Source organism: Ptychodera flava, chromosome 9 (genome assembly GCF_041260155.1).
Source record: "Ptychodera flava strain L36383 chromosome 9, AS_Pfla_20210202, whole genome shotgun sequence".
NCBI lineage: Eukaryota > Metazoa > Hemichordata > Enteropneusta > Ptychoderidae > Ptychodera > Ptychodera flava.
Window position 1 is genome coordinate 30,229,854 of NC_091936.1, and position 14,674 is coordinate 30,244,527.

The 14,674-nt window shown below is 37.8% G+C and overlaps 1 protein-coding gene across 1 annotated transcript in view; it reads right to left on the reverse strand.

Moving 5' to 3' along the window:
* Positions 1-14,674, reverse strand: part of LOC139140623 (integrin alpha-8-like) — a 105,396-nt gene that overhangs the window by 28,569 nt on the left and 62,153 nt on the right. The window lies entirely within an intron of this gene.

Below are 14,674 nucleotides of genomic sequence, written 5' to 3' on the forward strand. Positions count from 1 at the left end.
TACCATGACTTTCCCAAATGCCATTATTTTTCACTGGGAAGACAAAAGATTTCATATGTGATACAATATGTATTGAGTTTTTTTCACAAAGTGTCGGTACAATTCTGTTGTCTTGAATGCTGAAGATGGTCTTGTTTACTTTGAACCGGGGAGGGCAAACGACAAGATTAAGAAATGTTGATAAAGAGCGTGGATAAAAGTTCATTCACTGTTTTTTTACATAATTGATGCAAGACAACGAGGAAGCTAGAATGTGAACTGCATGAGCCGTCTCCTGGGTGAGCCAGGTTTCCACGAACACAACACAGTGGGAATACTTTATCAGTTTCTGTGACCATCTTGCGCGGTGTAGCTGCATATTGTACATTCAACAAGAGAGCAGTCAAATTCCACCTTCATGAATAACCTACACATAATCTGCTGATGTGGCAATTTTCGCAGTGACTCAAAAGTAAATGATTGACTGCTTTCGCTGACTCTGTAGCCATGGAGGACGGATGATGACACATCCTGACTTATCGCGAGTCTGTTCTGAACAGACCCAACACTCAACCTCAGATTAGATCTCTTCTATTTTTGATCAATCTCACCTGCAAGGATTTGGCAATCAACAGGATTGATATTAAACAAACCACAAAAACCTCAAAACTGGCTGGCCCCCAAATCAGATAGTTAAAAATCTCTTTAGCCAGAGATTCTGAGACTGATTTGAGAGCGAGGCGCTGTGTATCACATCGGAATATCAAAAAGACACTATTGATTTCACCGCAAGATAACCCATGAGAACGAACTTTGACCTCAATCTGATTTTGTGTCAAGTCATTTCAGTTCTGCGGTTGTTAACTGCCTAGGAGATACACACGACACAAGATGGAGAGTGTGAACCTAGGCATGCTCATCAAAAACGGGCAAGCAAGAGAAGATGACATAACGGATTTCTTACATCTAAGATGCCCTGCTTGGACCATCCAACTATAACCCATCGCTAATTGCTGTGTAAATTGTAATGCCCCTGTGAAGGATGTACACCGCTCCAACAAATCATCACGCATCATTTAGGATTTTTCCCTTTTTTTCCCTTTCAATCCTACGGGTAATCGGTTTCCCAACTTTAATGCAAGTTGGCCGACCAACCAAAATGATGGAACTAGAATTGCCCAAGACATTAACTCATGATTACATCAAAGATACCAAAAACGTTTTTGTTTTCTACATGCATGGCGCATCAGTATCTCAACTCAGCTCTTGAATTTTCAGCAGGGATTTCAGTCCTCAGTAGGACTCGCACTCCGATTCTGACTTGGAAACTTACTGAATTTTTAAGGTAGTATGTGCCTTGAAAGTAAAAGACTGAAACTTTTGCTCAAACTTTCCTCAAAAAATATTTCAACCATTCTCTTTCAAAATCAAGAATAAAAATCGGGGGTCACCGTGCAAATTTTAGTACTAGAGAAACAAATTACCCAAGATTTACTGATATTTGAAATTCAAAATGGCCGCCATCCCTGTATTAACTCTATTAAAGGAGAAAAATAAAATATTTGATTTTCAAAAAACTAAGCTGGTTAAAGTTTTTCTTTCTCCAAGAACTTCAAAATGAGTCCCCCACAAGTGGTATCAGAAAAGAAGTTTGATTTTCGAAAAACTAAGACGGTAAAAAGTTTTCTTACACTAAGAGCTTTAAAATGAACCCCCACAAGTGGTAGATCAGAAAATAATTGTAAAAGTTCATGAGTCTGAATATCTGTCCCCGAGGTGCCTTCTATCTTAATAGACAAAAAGCAAATTGCAGTGGGTGTTTGTCACTCTGACTGTTTGCAGTTAAAAGTTACAGTCTTAAGAAGCATCATGATGATATGCGTAGCAATATTGACACTGTATTTGTGGAACCTTCCTGAATTCATGATTAGAAGATAGTGGTGGATGTAAGCTTCCATCTTTGCAGTGACTACACTGCAGCTAACAGGGATCAGTATGAATTCCCATTGGAAATATGTACTCACTACAAAATAATAACGCATGGTGAGTGTATCGATTGAAAATGAGAATTGAGCTTCTTCCCCTGCATGTTTTTTAAACTTTCTTGTCAAACGCAACCGATTTCTCAAGGGAAATCAACAAGTACGTCAGTTGCCGGGCGATGAACAAACACTAGCAGCATGCCCGCCGTGCAAACAGTGTTTCAATTTCATTTGGTTGGTACACTGACCTGTACAGCAGGTCACATGTGATGAGTCCACATTGTATGTGTGTGTGTGAGGTCTATACAATGTTCAGAGGCAACAAAATTACACACATGCAGCTGTGATAAGAAACACGATATCACCCCTTCCATCCCTGTAACTTGGTACAGGCCATTGCTTTTAGTAAATGAGGTTGGCTCTTCATATTCAGTAAATGGGGGTAAGAGGCTGGTCAAACATGAATGGTCATGAAACTTATTCCGTCTCGAGTATTGGACTTCTTCAACAACCAAAGTTAATCATGTGGCAATTTTCTACTCTGAAGTGAAGCCTATTTCAACAGCTAAAACCAACCATACACCAAACTTCAGGTTTTTGTGGAACAAGCCATGCATGGTTGTGTCAGCATGTCAAATACTGATACCCTCTTCACTGTATTTACTCGGCTGATGGACTTTCAATTTTTACAAACACGCATCAAACTGTAAACTCCCATCAGCTTGTTGTCATGGCAACTGGCACACTCTGCATCACAGCGGCATTTCACACTTGCTCAGAGAAAAGAACGATATTAAAAGATATGGAGCTGCCACTGCATGTATCTCATAAATCGTTGACAGCTCAAACTCAAGCATGTACGGACTCTACTTTTTAGAATGTACAGTTTGACTAAGCTAGAATGCTCTACAGAAAAAAGTAAACACATGTCAATTTCCCTAATGTAATAAACCTGTATCAAATTCTAAAATGTACAACTCTGCAATTGTTCGGGGTCTTCTACATTTAAAAGGGAACATCAATATTCACAGGCAATTTTTAACGACTGAGAACTTAATCAGTTGACTTATAACATCTGCCATAAAAAAGACGAAGAGGCCAGAGAAGGGATGGAATGAGATTTTCTTTCGAGGAAGTTGCAATCTAGAATGTTAAATGAATCATAGTAAGTGGTTTACTTGTGTGTTCCATGGCAGAAACACTTCAACTACAGAGGTGTGCATTAAATGTGGCGTAGATACGTCTCAAAACTACAGAAAGCTGAGTCTTCAAAACACAGTTTTTGCTTGGTTTAGCTATTACATCTATGATGCGCCTTCCTTCAAGACTGATTAAAACAGGAAAACTTATTGAGATTGTACAGGGGTGATCTAGAGTAGGTTTCTTTGTGTATGATAATACCACAGACGTATGTGCATCAGTCACTTGGATGATGAATTACTTTTTATCATTCAACGAGCATTTTCCTCCACTTCATCTTCATCTACGACACACTGCCTCCATTAACGTTTCTGAAAGCACCGAATACAGCATCGCACGCTGGCCGACGTGTAGCTTGACATCGCAGGGCCGACAGTGACAGAGCATTATCCAGGATGTCAGACTGGATGTCTAATTCCAAGACATTAATGGTTCTTCAAGATGTCTCTGTGCGTGTTCAATTACTGTCTCAAGTTAGGAAAAAAACCGCTGAAGACGTTAATAAGCTTCTTGCATAATGTGAACCACCTTGAAACAAATCCTTGCTGCTGAAATCGCTTTACTTCAAGGACATTGACACTAAAACATTTGCCCGTGAAGGTGAAGTTGATGATATTAATTTGCCTCTAAACATTATTTTCAGCCATTTCCTCCCACAATTATCATCCACTGTTGGTTTATTTATCATCACTGCAGGCCTATTTGGCAATTATCAAATTGGTGAAAATGCTTTTGATGAAGATAAAACCTGGTGCGGTTGCCCGGACAACAGGCTGTGAAAACACAGAGGATATTTTTCTCTTAAAAGCTTGCAGTAGAGAAGATGCAGCCATGAAGCTGAATGTTTTGTTTAAAAAAAAAACAACAAGAGATCACATGATCTCACATTCTTCTATGTCTTGATGGCAAATTTTTTACAAATTGAACATCTTAGGCATGTCTACCATTACATTTTCTCAATGACTTTCACTTTTTACACATATTTCAGTCTATTGAATAACACTGCAGAGGTCTGGATTTTGTCACAGTGGCTGGAACTATTGATAGTACATGTACTTTCACTATTCTCGTTCTGGATATTTAAGAACATTTTTACTTCCTTACTCCCCGATTTTGTTTCTTTTACTTTCCTTTTCCCAATGATGAAACACAAAGTGTTCACCTTGTAAACACTGTGTAGTGAGAACAATACACAATTTTGTCAATGACAAATGAAGTCATTGTCTAGACTGCGCTATTTGAGTCACGATTTTAGATATCACACACGTACATGTACATACAGTCTGTGTTGACGAATTAAACACCAAGGCATTGCAACACGATTTTTAGGAATGGAACAATAAACTCTGTTTAAAGAGCAAAATAAAAATGGTGGAAAATTCATCAGAATTGATGGTCCTTTCAATGCAATAGTGTCGTGCAAGCCCTTGTCTTTAACTGTCAACAGTTGTTTAACCTTCAGGGCTATCTTATTTGAGAACTGAAATTGCCGTTGTAAGAATTCACTACTGATTGAATCAGCTGGAAGTGTGAAATTAAATTTCAGACACTGGCAGCTGGTGGAAAATGAGAAAACACACACTTGGATTTCCCTGTTTGATGTTATTACCACTGAAAGTGTCCAAATATTCTGTCGCACAAGCTGGTACATGACGTCGTAAATGTTTGGTACTTTCATTTATAGTGGAAGCATATCGTTTCAAATTCCCCCCTTATATTGCCACGACTCTAATTTTGTATGTATACCGCATAGTGTTGTTGGTTTTTTTATGATGTACACATTAAACCTTTTATTGCCCAATCATAATGCTGTGTCTGAAGGCTATGCCCGTACACAATGATCTCGCTGCAATCGGGAGTTGAAGGATTTTCTTTTTGTGGTGAGATATTTAGCGTTCAGTGGCACAAGATTTTAACACAGGAAATTGCTACACTCACTACAACCACCAATTAATGCCAATAAAGTGCAGACGATCGTTTATTTTCTAGTGTTTTGTTTCGACCAATCAGCTTTCTGTCAGGATCAATGAATAATTCATAGCAATATAACTGGGCTTTGATTACTGTGTAGCATTACGAGAGCCATCGTCCTTGGTAATTATTCTGTAGTAGACGACAATAAAATACAACCTTGCTCTGTAATTAACTAAACATACATGGAATTGTAACTTTCATACCGGAAATCTAAATTCATAATTATGTTAATCTAATATTTACCTTCAGGAAGTTTCATTCATTTCAGAAATTAGGACGCTAAGAAATGAAATCACGCGACAAATATTGGAGAAAAAAAGGTAGCAGCGACAACAATTTCACTTGATAACTGAACGGACATCATACTATAGTATTAGTATACTCTGAAAAACAAATCTTGATCATTTAAACTTGAGTCACAATCCTGAAATGGAAGCTTTCATCCCTAAGATTTGGTTTAGCCCAGAAGTTTTATCAGGTGGGGACAGACCTCTGTATGGGAAAATAGGGGAAGACAAAAGATATCACAGATTTAGGAAAAACTTTGCTCATGCACTATGATTCTCACATATGAGTTCCTGCAAGAAATGGACATGCACCTCAATATCCACTGCACCTCACATGATCCAGGCAGAAAAGACATATAGTAGTCGGAGGAGGGGGGAGAAGGGGGTATCCCAAGACGCTGAAAGTGTATTCAGGGGAGCTATACACTTATCAGCACAATGTGTTAAACGTATCACAGATCTGTGAAAGGTTAAAACCCATTCCCATCCTTGATCAAATATCTCCATCAGCAAACGTCAAGGAGTAGAGAAGAGAACAGGAAATGATGAGATATGAAGCCAAATTCCCCTCTGATTCAACGGACCGCCGGTGAATAACATCCGAGGAAAGGTCTCCAAGGGATCAAGTTCAATAAGATCGGGGAAATGAATGACACAAGTCCAGGATCAATATTTTATGTTGTTGTCCTTCACGGTTTACAGAAGGGATTGGGAATTGTAATCTAGTCAGTCGGCTGTTTCCTGTCGCGTCTTGTTTACGCAGAGGTCATAGATGTTAGTTTGTACACAGTCTGAGCAGAACAAGTCGTGCAGGGACGGCTAATTTACATGACTTTACCTTGAAAAAAAAGTGGCATTAATTTTTAATTGCGTTGAAAAATGATATCTCCACAGAAGATATTAACTTTTAACTCTATGGTAAATGATATTCCAAGAAGCGGCATTAACTTATAATGTTGTTCTCTGACTGATGAAAGTAGATTTTAACAATACAGATAAGATTATGCAGGCACACCTGGCTTGACCGTTTTCTCTCAATTTTCAAGGTTTAATCTAGACACATCATGATAATTTCAGAGAAACAAAACAAATGATATCCTATGTACTTGAGCAGTGAGCAGCGATTGGAGAAGCACAGTATGTACAGGTTCTCCGGACCAGACTGTTTGAAAGCAATATTGGGTACACATGCTCCAGACTGATAAAACTCATATAATGAAAGGCATATGCAACATCAGAGTTCTGCAGGTTGGAGCGATAGACTTTCACGTCCCAACAATTTTGATACTTGTTGAGGGATAGAAGACCAGTACTTATGTACCTTTTCTTTTCTGTATCTTATGAATTTTTCCATCAGGTTGAGGTATTATCACCATGGCAACAAAGGTATCAATGTTTAAACTTAAACCATTTTGTCCCAAAAGATGCCAATAATAGGAAGATTGAGATGTCTTTAAGTAAATCTAAGAGGTATTTAAATATCATGAATTCTTTTCATCAGTCCCTAAGCATGACTTTTGAAATTAATCCGATCAATCTTCTTTGTTATTGACAGAAAAACCATGACAACGCCACATATTCTAAAATCAGGCTTCCAATATAAGCAACATGAATTTTATATTAGTGATAATGATGTAAAGGTCATAAAATTTTACATCAACACTATCGTAATTTAAATTTATTACCCGTTGCAGGAGTTTAATAGATGTGTGCTGTGCAAAGAGGTTGTAGAGATTATGAAAATTACGCTATTGGCAAGATCACGAATGTTGAATAAGCTTCTATGACGGGTGATACCGGATTTTGAGTCGCCTACCTGCATAGAATTCTACGAAAAACCACTTTGTATAGATGCAACAATATATATTTGCAAGGTTTTAGTTGATATCAACATGCTAGGTTGCTATGCCATTGACCCAGGTGCACTGTCCTTGACACTAGAAAAATTTACATAATGCTTGTAATGGTGTAGATCTGACTCAAGAAATTCTACAACTGAACAAGAAGGAATTGAAATCTTACAAGTTTCGAAGCATACTGGTTAATATATGAATATTCATGGCTGTGCCATACAGTATGCCATGTACAACATTCGAAAAGTTCCCAGATTAAAACAGAAAATTGAGCGCGCTTCGCCTGAGGGTGTTCACAGTATCTACAAGACTGTGATGACTCGTTTCATGTCTACGATTTGTTCCATGAGCATGTATCAGATCATAGATTCATAACGCACTGTCTTGAGGCAAGACAAGTGGCAAATGTGTCATAGAGAAATCTGTACAACCTGTCATCTTTTGCCATTTATCTGTCTCAGAAAAACAATAGCTCTTGATTAGCACTGAGGTGTTAACATTACTTTCCACCCTCAAAAGTTGCGACGGCAAATGAGTGATTCATACGGCCTAAATTGATAAAACGTATCCCCCATTGTGACATAACTTTTGCTATTAATTACAGGAATCGTCGAAAACTGACAGACTTGCGGGCTCAATTTTTTCACTGATTCGTGATTCGCGAAAACGGAATGGATGATGGATGGTTTGTGATTTGATTTCCCAGTCTGGGAAATCTCCAGGTATTAGCCAAAATTACGGGAAGCATAATTTTGCGGTTTTCCTGCCCACGCGGTTAGCAAATTAGCGGATCTATTCAGAAACTTATTAGGTGGTTTCAGTGCGATGGTCCGATACGCATTGCTGGTTTCTATATGCAAATGCATTTTGCAAACTACCGGTGGCAGAGCTACTCAGAAATTAACAAGATTACTTTTGATTTTGTATTATTGGATACTAAACCATTAACTTCACTTGTAGGTACTAGTATATGATATACAATCATCACATTTAACTGTCTTATAAGCTCAAACATTGCAGCAGTGTGAGATTTGAGCAGTTTGAGTAATTCTTTGTGGTCTCCATCGACGTACCATGTCATGTATGGCACAAACTACTTCTGCAGATGAACTAACGTGGCAATGAACACACGGAAAAAAACCAGCAATAATTGTGATTTTACGTGGTGTTATATATTAAAATACAATCACATTTTCAAAGTGAAACTTAAGTCTTTGGAGGAGTTTTCAAGCACGAATATAAAATTCTCTTCTCAGCATTTCAACATAAAATCACGAAGCCAAATATCAGTGTTTCAACTCATTTTCTGAACCTAAGAGCATCGCATTGTATAAATTCTGTATGTGTCTTTGAAATGATGTCAAAATGCATATAAAAACCTTCAGATGCACCACCATCTTGCCCTACTTACATTTTCCTATCACTCTACAAGTGGGCAACTTTGTGATAAACCATCCTGTGGGTACACTTGATTGCACACGTCCTCAATCAGGGATTTTAAAAATTGATAAAAATTCCTAGCATATTGAATAATTGAACACTAGTTTGTTTTTGCTTTGCTGTTTCACCTAATTGTAGCATCCATCAACCCTTCTTTGAAAGAGAGCTGACCAAAGAAACATGAAATATCAGCACTTTTCATGTCAAAATTTAAAGAATATTACAACTGTTGACAGCTTTCTCAGATAGACTGGAGGTAGCTCAAAAACTGCTGTTTTTATAATTGGCCAATTTTTAATTTCATTCTTCCGCCTCATTTTTTGTATAAGTTCAAACCACACAATTTAAAATTATGAAATCTTTGAAATCCTCAGCGTTAAAAGAGTTTATATTTGAGAGGTCATGCTATGAGCTGTGTATAATTCCTGGACCAAACCTGTCCACCCCTATGTTGATATGTAGGGGCTCAACTTTGCTTGTTCTAAATAATAGGATTTTGGATTGTACATGTAGTATTGTGCGAAAAGGGTGCAGATTTGATCAAGCAACACTTTTTGCAATCATCACTCCTAAATATTATCATCAGGCACTATTAACTTGTATTGTAACGATATTTTGAATGTAATACTGCCATTTTGAGGTAAAATGTGCCGTGGGGATAGGTTTTTGAGACTCAAATTTTTACACTACAATTTATGGTCTTCTACTCGACTAAAGTCATTTTGAAGAATGTGGAGTAAATAAAGTTTTCACTATCACTTATTGTGAAAATCGAAATTTATATTTTTCTTATGGAATTATCACAGGGAAAATTGAACATTTGATTTTTTTTCCATTGAGTTAACGGATGATGGCGGCCATTTTGAATTTCACATATCAGTAAATATTGGTAAATTTTAGGAATAATTTTCTCCAGGACAGAAGTTTGCATGGTGACCCCTGATTTTTATTCTGATTTCGAAAGAGAATGGTTTTGAGTTTCCTAGAGAAAAGTTTGAGCTTAAGTTTAAATCTTTCAGTTTCAAGTTTTGTTGGATCAAAATAGTAACTATAATTTCCCAGTTGCATAAAAAGATTTTCTGAACAGACTGTCTTGAGGCTGAGGGGTTGACCTGGCTGCAATATTTCCTGATCAGCCCAGCCATACATCACTGTCATACACACGGCTTCATAATGAAATTGATAATGATAGACACAGCTATGACACGGAAAATTCAGTCCAATTCTCACGGGAGCAAAAAGCAATAAGATTGTTATCTGGCCCAAGATTGAGACATCACTGCGGCTTGGTCATCTGGGGCCTGATATGAAGCCAACTATGATTAGGTCATTTGTAGCGAACACTGAGTCACACCATCCAGCCAGTCCATGTCTGCAAAGTGTCCAGGCTGATCGGTCAATAAAAATAATGATGCATCACCGGTGAGGCTGGTTTTCACGGCTGACGCAGTACCATGGTCTGGGTCGAAAATAAATGCTATAAAAAACTAAGCTAATATATGAACTAGACAACATGTGATCTGAATGGAAGATTGCGAGTCCGTTTCCACCGTGTTTGACTTCGGTATTAAAAACACACATCGCATGTTTGCTCACAGTGCACAGAGAACTAAACTGCGACCATGCTGTCATACTCCCTGTGATAAATGTGGATCTGTATTTCACAGATGTGATGACTATTTGCACTTTCACTCGCAGGATCATAATGATTTTTTTGCCCAGACACCCAACACTGTCTGCCCTTTTATAAGACTACAGTGTATTAATATGCTATCAAAATCAATTTTAAGAGAGGACCTAAAAAAATCACAAACAAACAAATATTATATTAAAAAGCTGCATAGACCAATCGTTGATGGCGTACAATCTACAATAGCTTACTGATAATCTATTTTCATCTACACAGACATATGTATACCATATAGTCTTTTCCTTTCATCTACATGTACAACACACACACACATATATATATATATATATATATATATATATATATATATATATATATATATATATATACACACACACACACACACACCACACACACACACTCACACACACACACACAAACACATATATATTCTTCTGTCTTCTTCCTTCATCAAGTAAGCTATTGTAGATTATTCAACATATGATATTTGGACCTATGGAAGCAATATTGGATCTCAACTTTGAGCAGGTAACATACTGGATCTCAACTTTGAGCAGGTAACAAAATAGACTGTGGATATGTTTCATATGATATTAAAAGCTGAGAAGAAAACACTCAGTACAGGTAAATTGAAAGTGTAGATTCATCTCTCGTGGCATTCGCCACTTCAATATCTACAAAGCATGAAAGAAAAGTGACAAGAACATAGATACAGCATGCTGTTGAAAAAAGAAAGCTGGGAGCTACAGATAGAGTCGGAGTCACTCAGGGGTAAAGTAAAGTACAATTTCTAAATAGCTGTGTTTATCAGAGCGTTTTTGTTCGACTGCCACGCTGACAGGTGTTTTTCGCTCTCCAGCGTGTGGAACAGATTTCTGAAAATTTGGAGGTAACGGTAACGGCAGACAGGGAACTCTCGGCGTGACCGTCTCTTTCCTGAATACAACAAAAACCACGAGAGATATAAACTCCCATTTCTGTGGTTTCTTTGAAATGAGAACTGCCAAACCAAAGCAAGGCTTCTGTCATTGTCTTGCATTATCTCAAAACGATGAAAAAAAAATTCATGATTGTCTGGGTATTATCTGAGTGGAGCCGAAACGCCCTTTTGCACAGAGAAATGCCATTTGCTTCGCAGAGCATTTTAATCCACCCAGCTGTGAGTCCATTAATGTGCAATGTGCAGCTTCACTTGATAACTTTATTGTGACAACCCCTAGCCGCACAAAGCATTCTCAATAGTTTGCGATTGGTGCTTTAGCTTGAATTGGTAAACACTACTTATTAATTGAAAAGCTTTTCAAAAAGATTTAAGTGGCAATACGGCAGTCACTTTAGAAAGAAAACACATTTTTTATTGTGCATTTATCAATGCTGGCCGGCATACTGAAAGTCTGTATGAGCAGACTTCCGTCAGATCATTAAAATTTTCCTCAAATAACCCTCCTGATCTTCTGGGATACAATCTTAACCCACGCAAGATTATAAAACTCTGAAACAGCTTCGTGCCTGCATTAATAAAATAGCATTGCGGTAGGACTCTGAACACCAGAATGTTTAAATTTTGCAAACATGGGCAAAAGCGCTAATAATGCTAGATTTTTACACCCAAGTGTTGAATCACCCACGTGTCAGATCACGAAACAATTCCCGGCTGATTTCTAAATTTCTCATCTGTGGCAGATCACATGGTCCCACAAGTCACACATTCATGAATCCTACATTTCACACTTTGGCATTCTGATTAGTCACTCGTCAAAGAAAACCCACAAAAGTCGCCCTAATATTTTTATTTCATATCTTACTGATTTCCAAAACAGACGTTTGCCCATGTCAAGTCAACAGAAGGGAATAGCAAGCAGGTACTGGCATACACAATGATACATTATGTGCACCGAAATCCAAGGAAATAGGACGAGAACTGTTCAATAGCTTTTCCTTAAATCTCTGCTTCAGCGATTCCACATCGGTGGCATTGTACACTTTTATCGGCTTAATGAACTCATATTATTTCAATTTCGGTGCAATGCAGGCCATAAAACACATGCAGAGACATATATTATTCATGCTCTTATGTTAGCTTTTGGGTTAAAATTACATTAAGAGGTGGCTGACATTCCATTGCTGCCGTGCGTGTCCTGAGATGAGGAGAGTGAAAAGCAAGAGGGCTGTACCTCACTCGGATAAAAAAGTCCTGTAACTGTCACTGCTCAGAGCAGTGCACACGTTGTCGGTGATACGGCTACTTATTTTATCCATTAGGGCTTGCTTGTATAAGATTCCAGTCATTAACCCTGCGACCCCGTAGTAATTTTGTGAATGGCCGTACATTTCCTGTATTGACAGAAAGAACAGTCACAACTCCTGGAGTTGCGACTCACAGGTCAACACATTCATTTGGCAGGTCTGATTATACAAGCCCGTTTTAAAAAACAACGCAGGATATGTAACAAGGGTGTCCACCTACGCTTTCTATACAGCCCTTGAATGCATATATGTACAGCCAGAATCCAAAATAAGTTTATGGAAACCTTTTAGGAACGCGCACTTTCCGTCGTCGTGAGGCGTAAAACATGATTGGGGGAAAAACAGGAGAAGCTATCAGCCCCGAGGGTGAAGCTGTCCTGGGTGAAATATGCTCCCCTGTGAATTATATACAAATGATGCATAATCAACTAGCTCCAAATGTCAAGCAGTGCGAATGACTCGGCATAACAACAACCCACGCTGCTCATCACGGCGGACTTCATGCAAAGACTCAACGCAGCGTACCTTGTCTATTCCAAAGGAGCTCTCGCTGTTTTCAAAAACAGTGAAATATCACTTTCTATTTGGGGATTGAATTCATAACTCTAGACTCCGGGTAACATGCCTCTTTTAAAATGTCAATAGTTTGAGGCAAGAACTTTTATTTCATGAAAGCCGATTGTTAAAACTGTAGCAGGTACATGTAGGGCTAAAATTTCAACTGCGTTGTGTTATCCGTGAAAATTTAATACAAGGATAGGAAAGTAACAATATATAGCTAAAGCACTCATGCAAGGTGAGTACATGTGGATGTCTTATTTTAGCAGGTGCAACATATTTTCAGGTTCTTGGAGATGATTTCTGATCTTGCAGAATAAGAAATGATTGATGAAAATGAGCCCCTTTTGAATCTGTCTTTTTTGAGTACTACTTCAGCTATTAAAAAGAAATGTGTGTATATTTTGCTGGAGATCTGAAGTATATTCATACTGAAGGGTCAAGTTTTCTTCCACTGAACTGTGACCTTTAACCTTTGTCCCATTTTACGTAATTTCTCTATACCCATTTTTTTCCAAAGCTCGGAACCAACCAACTACATGATAGATGTAATTACGTATAATATTGTGCTAAAAGTACAACGGTAAAAAAGTTCACGGGCCAGAATGAAACTGTCATCACTAACGGATGGAAAATCTGAATTTGAGAAAAAGAAGTCTGTATCATGAACTCTGAAGCATGCGACCTCATCTTGCGGTTTAATAACAGGCAGGAGGAAATGAGTACATGTGTTCTGTATACCTGCCCTGACAGAACCATCCATTATAATTTACAAAACAGGGTATCCAAGAAACATGCCTAACTTCAAATTCATTATTCGGTAATTGTGTCCTTGATGAAACGAAGAATTGGATCTGTATGCACGCATTCCACTTGACTGATTGAGTGAGTACCCCTTTCTACTTCTGTCGTACCGACTTGTTGTTTGTCAACTTTGAAATTTCCGCACGGACTTTCAGAAATAATACTAATACACCGACAAGATTAAGAATTTTATAGATGTTGTAGCAAGCTTGCATGGACAATAGCTGTAACTTTGATAGTATTTTTGTTATTTCTATTCTTCTACAAGGGTATTTTTATTTTTTTTAAGGTAGTATGCGCATGAAAAAGTGAAAGACAAACTTTTGTTTAAATTTTCCTCAAGGAATCTTTCAACTACTCACTTTCAAAATCAAGAATAAAAATCAGGGGTCACCATGCAATTTTGATACTAGAGAAACAAATACCCCAAGATTTACTGATACTTGTAATTCAAAGTGGCCACCATCTCTGTGTTAACTCTATGAAAAAAAATAAAATTGTTGATTTTTGAAAATGTAAGATGGTGAAAGTTTTTCTTACACCAAGAGCTTTAAAATGAGCCCCTACAAGTGGTAGATCAGAAAAGAATTGTAAAAGTTTGAGAGTCCAAATATCTGTCCCCGAGGCACATTCTACCTTAAAGTATGTTGAAATGCAAAGTCTGGTCTTGCAGACACAATTCTTGGTGTACAATAATAT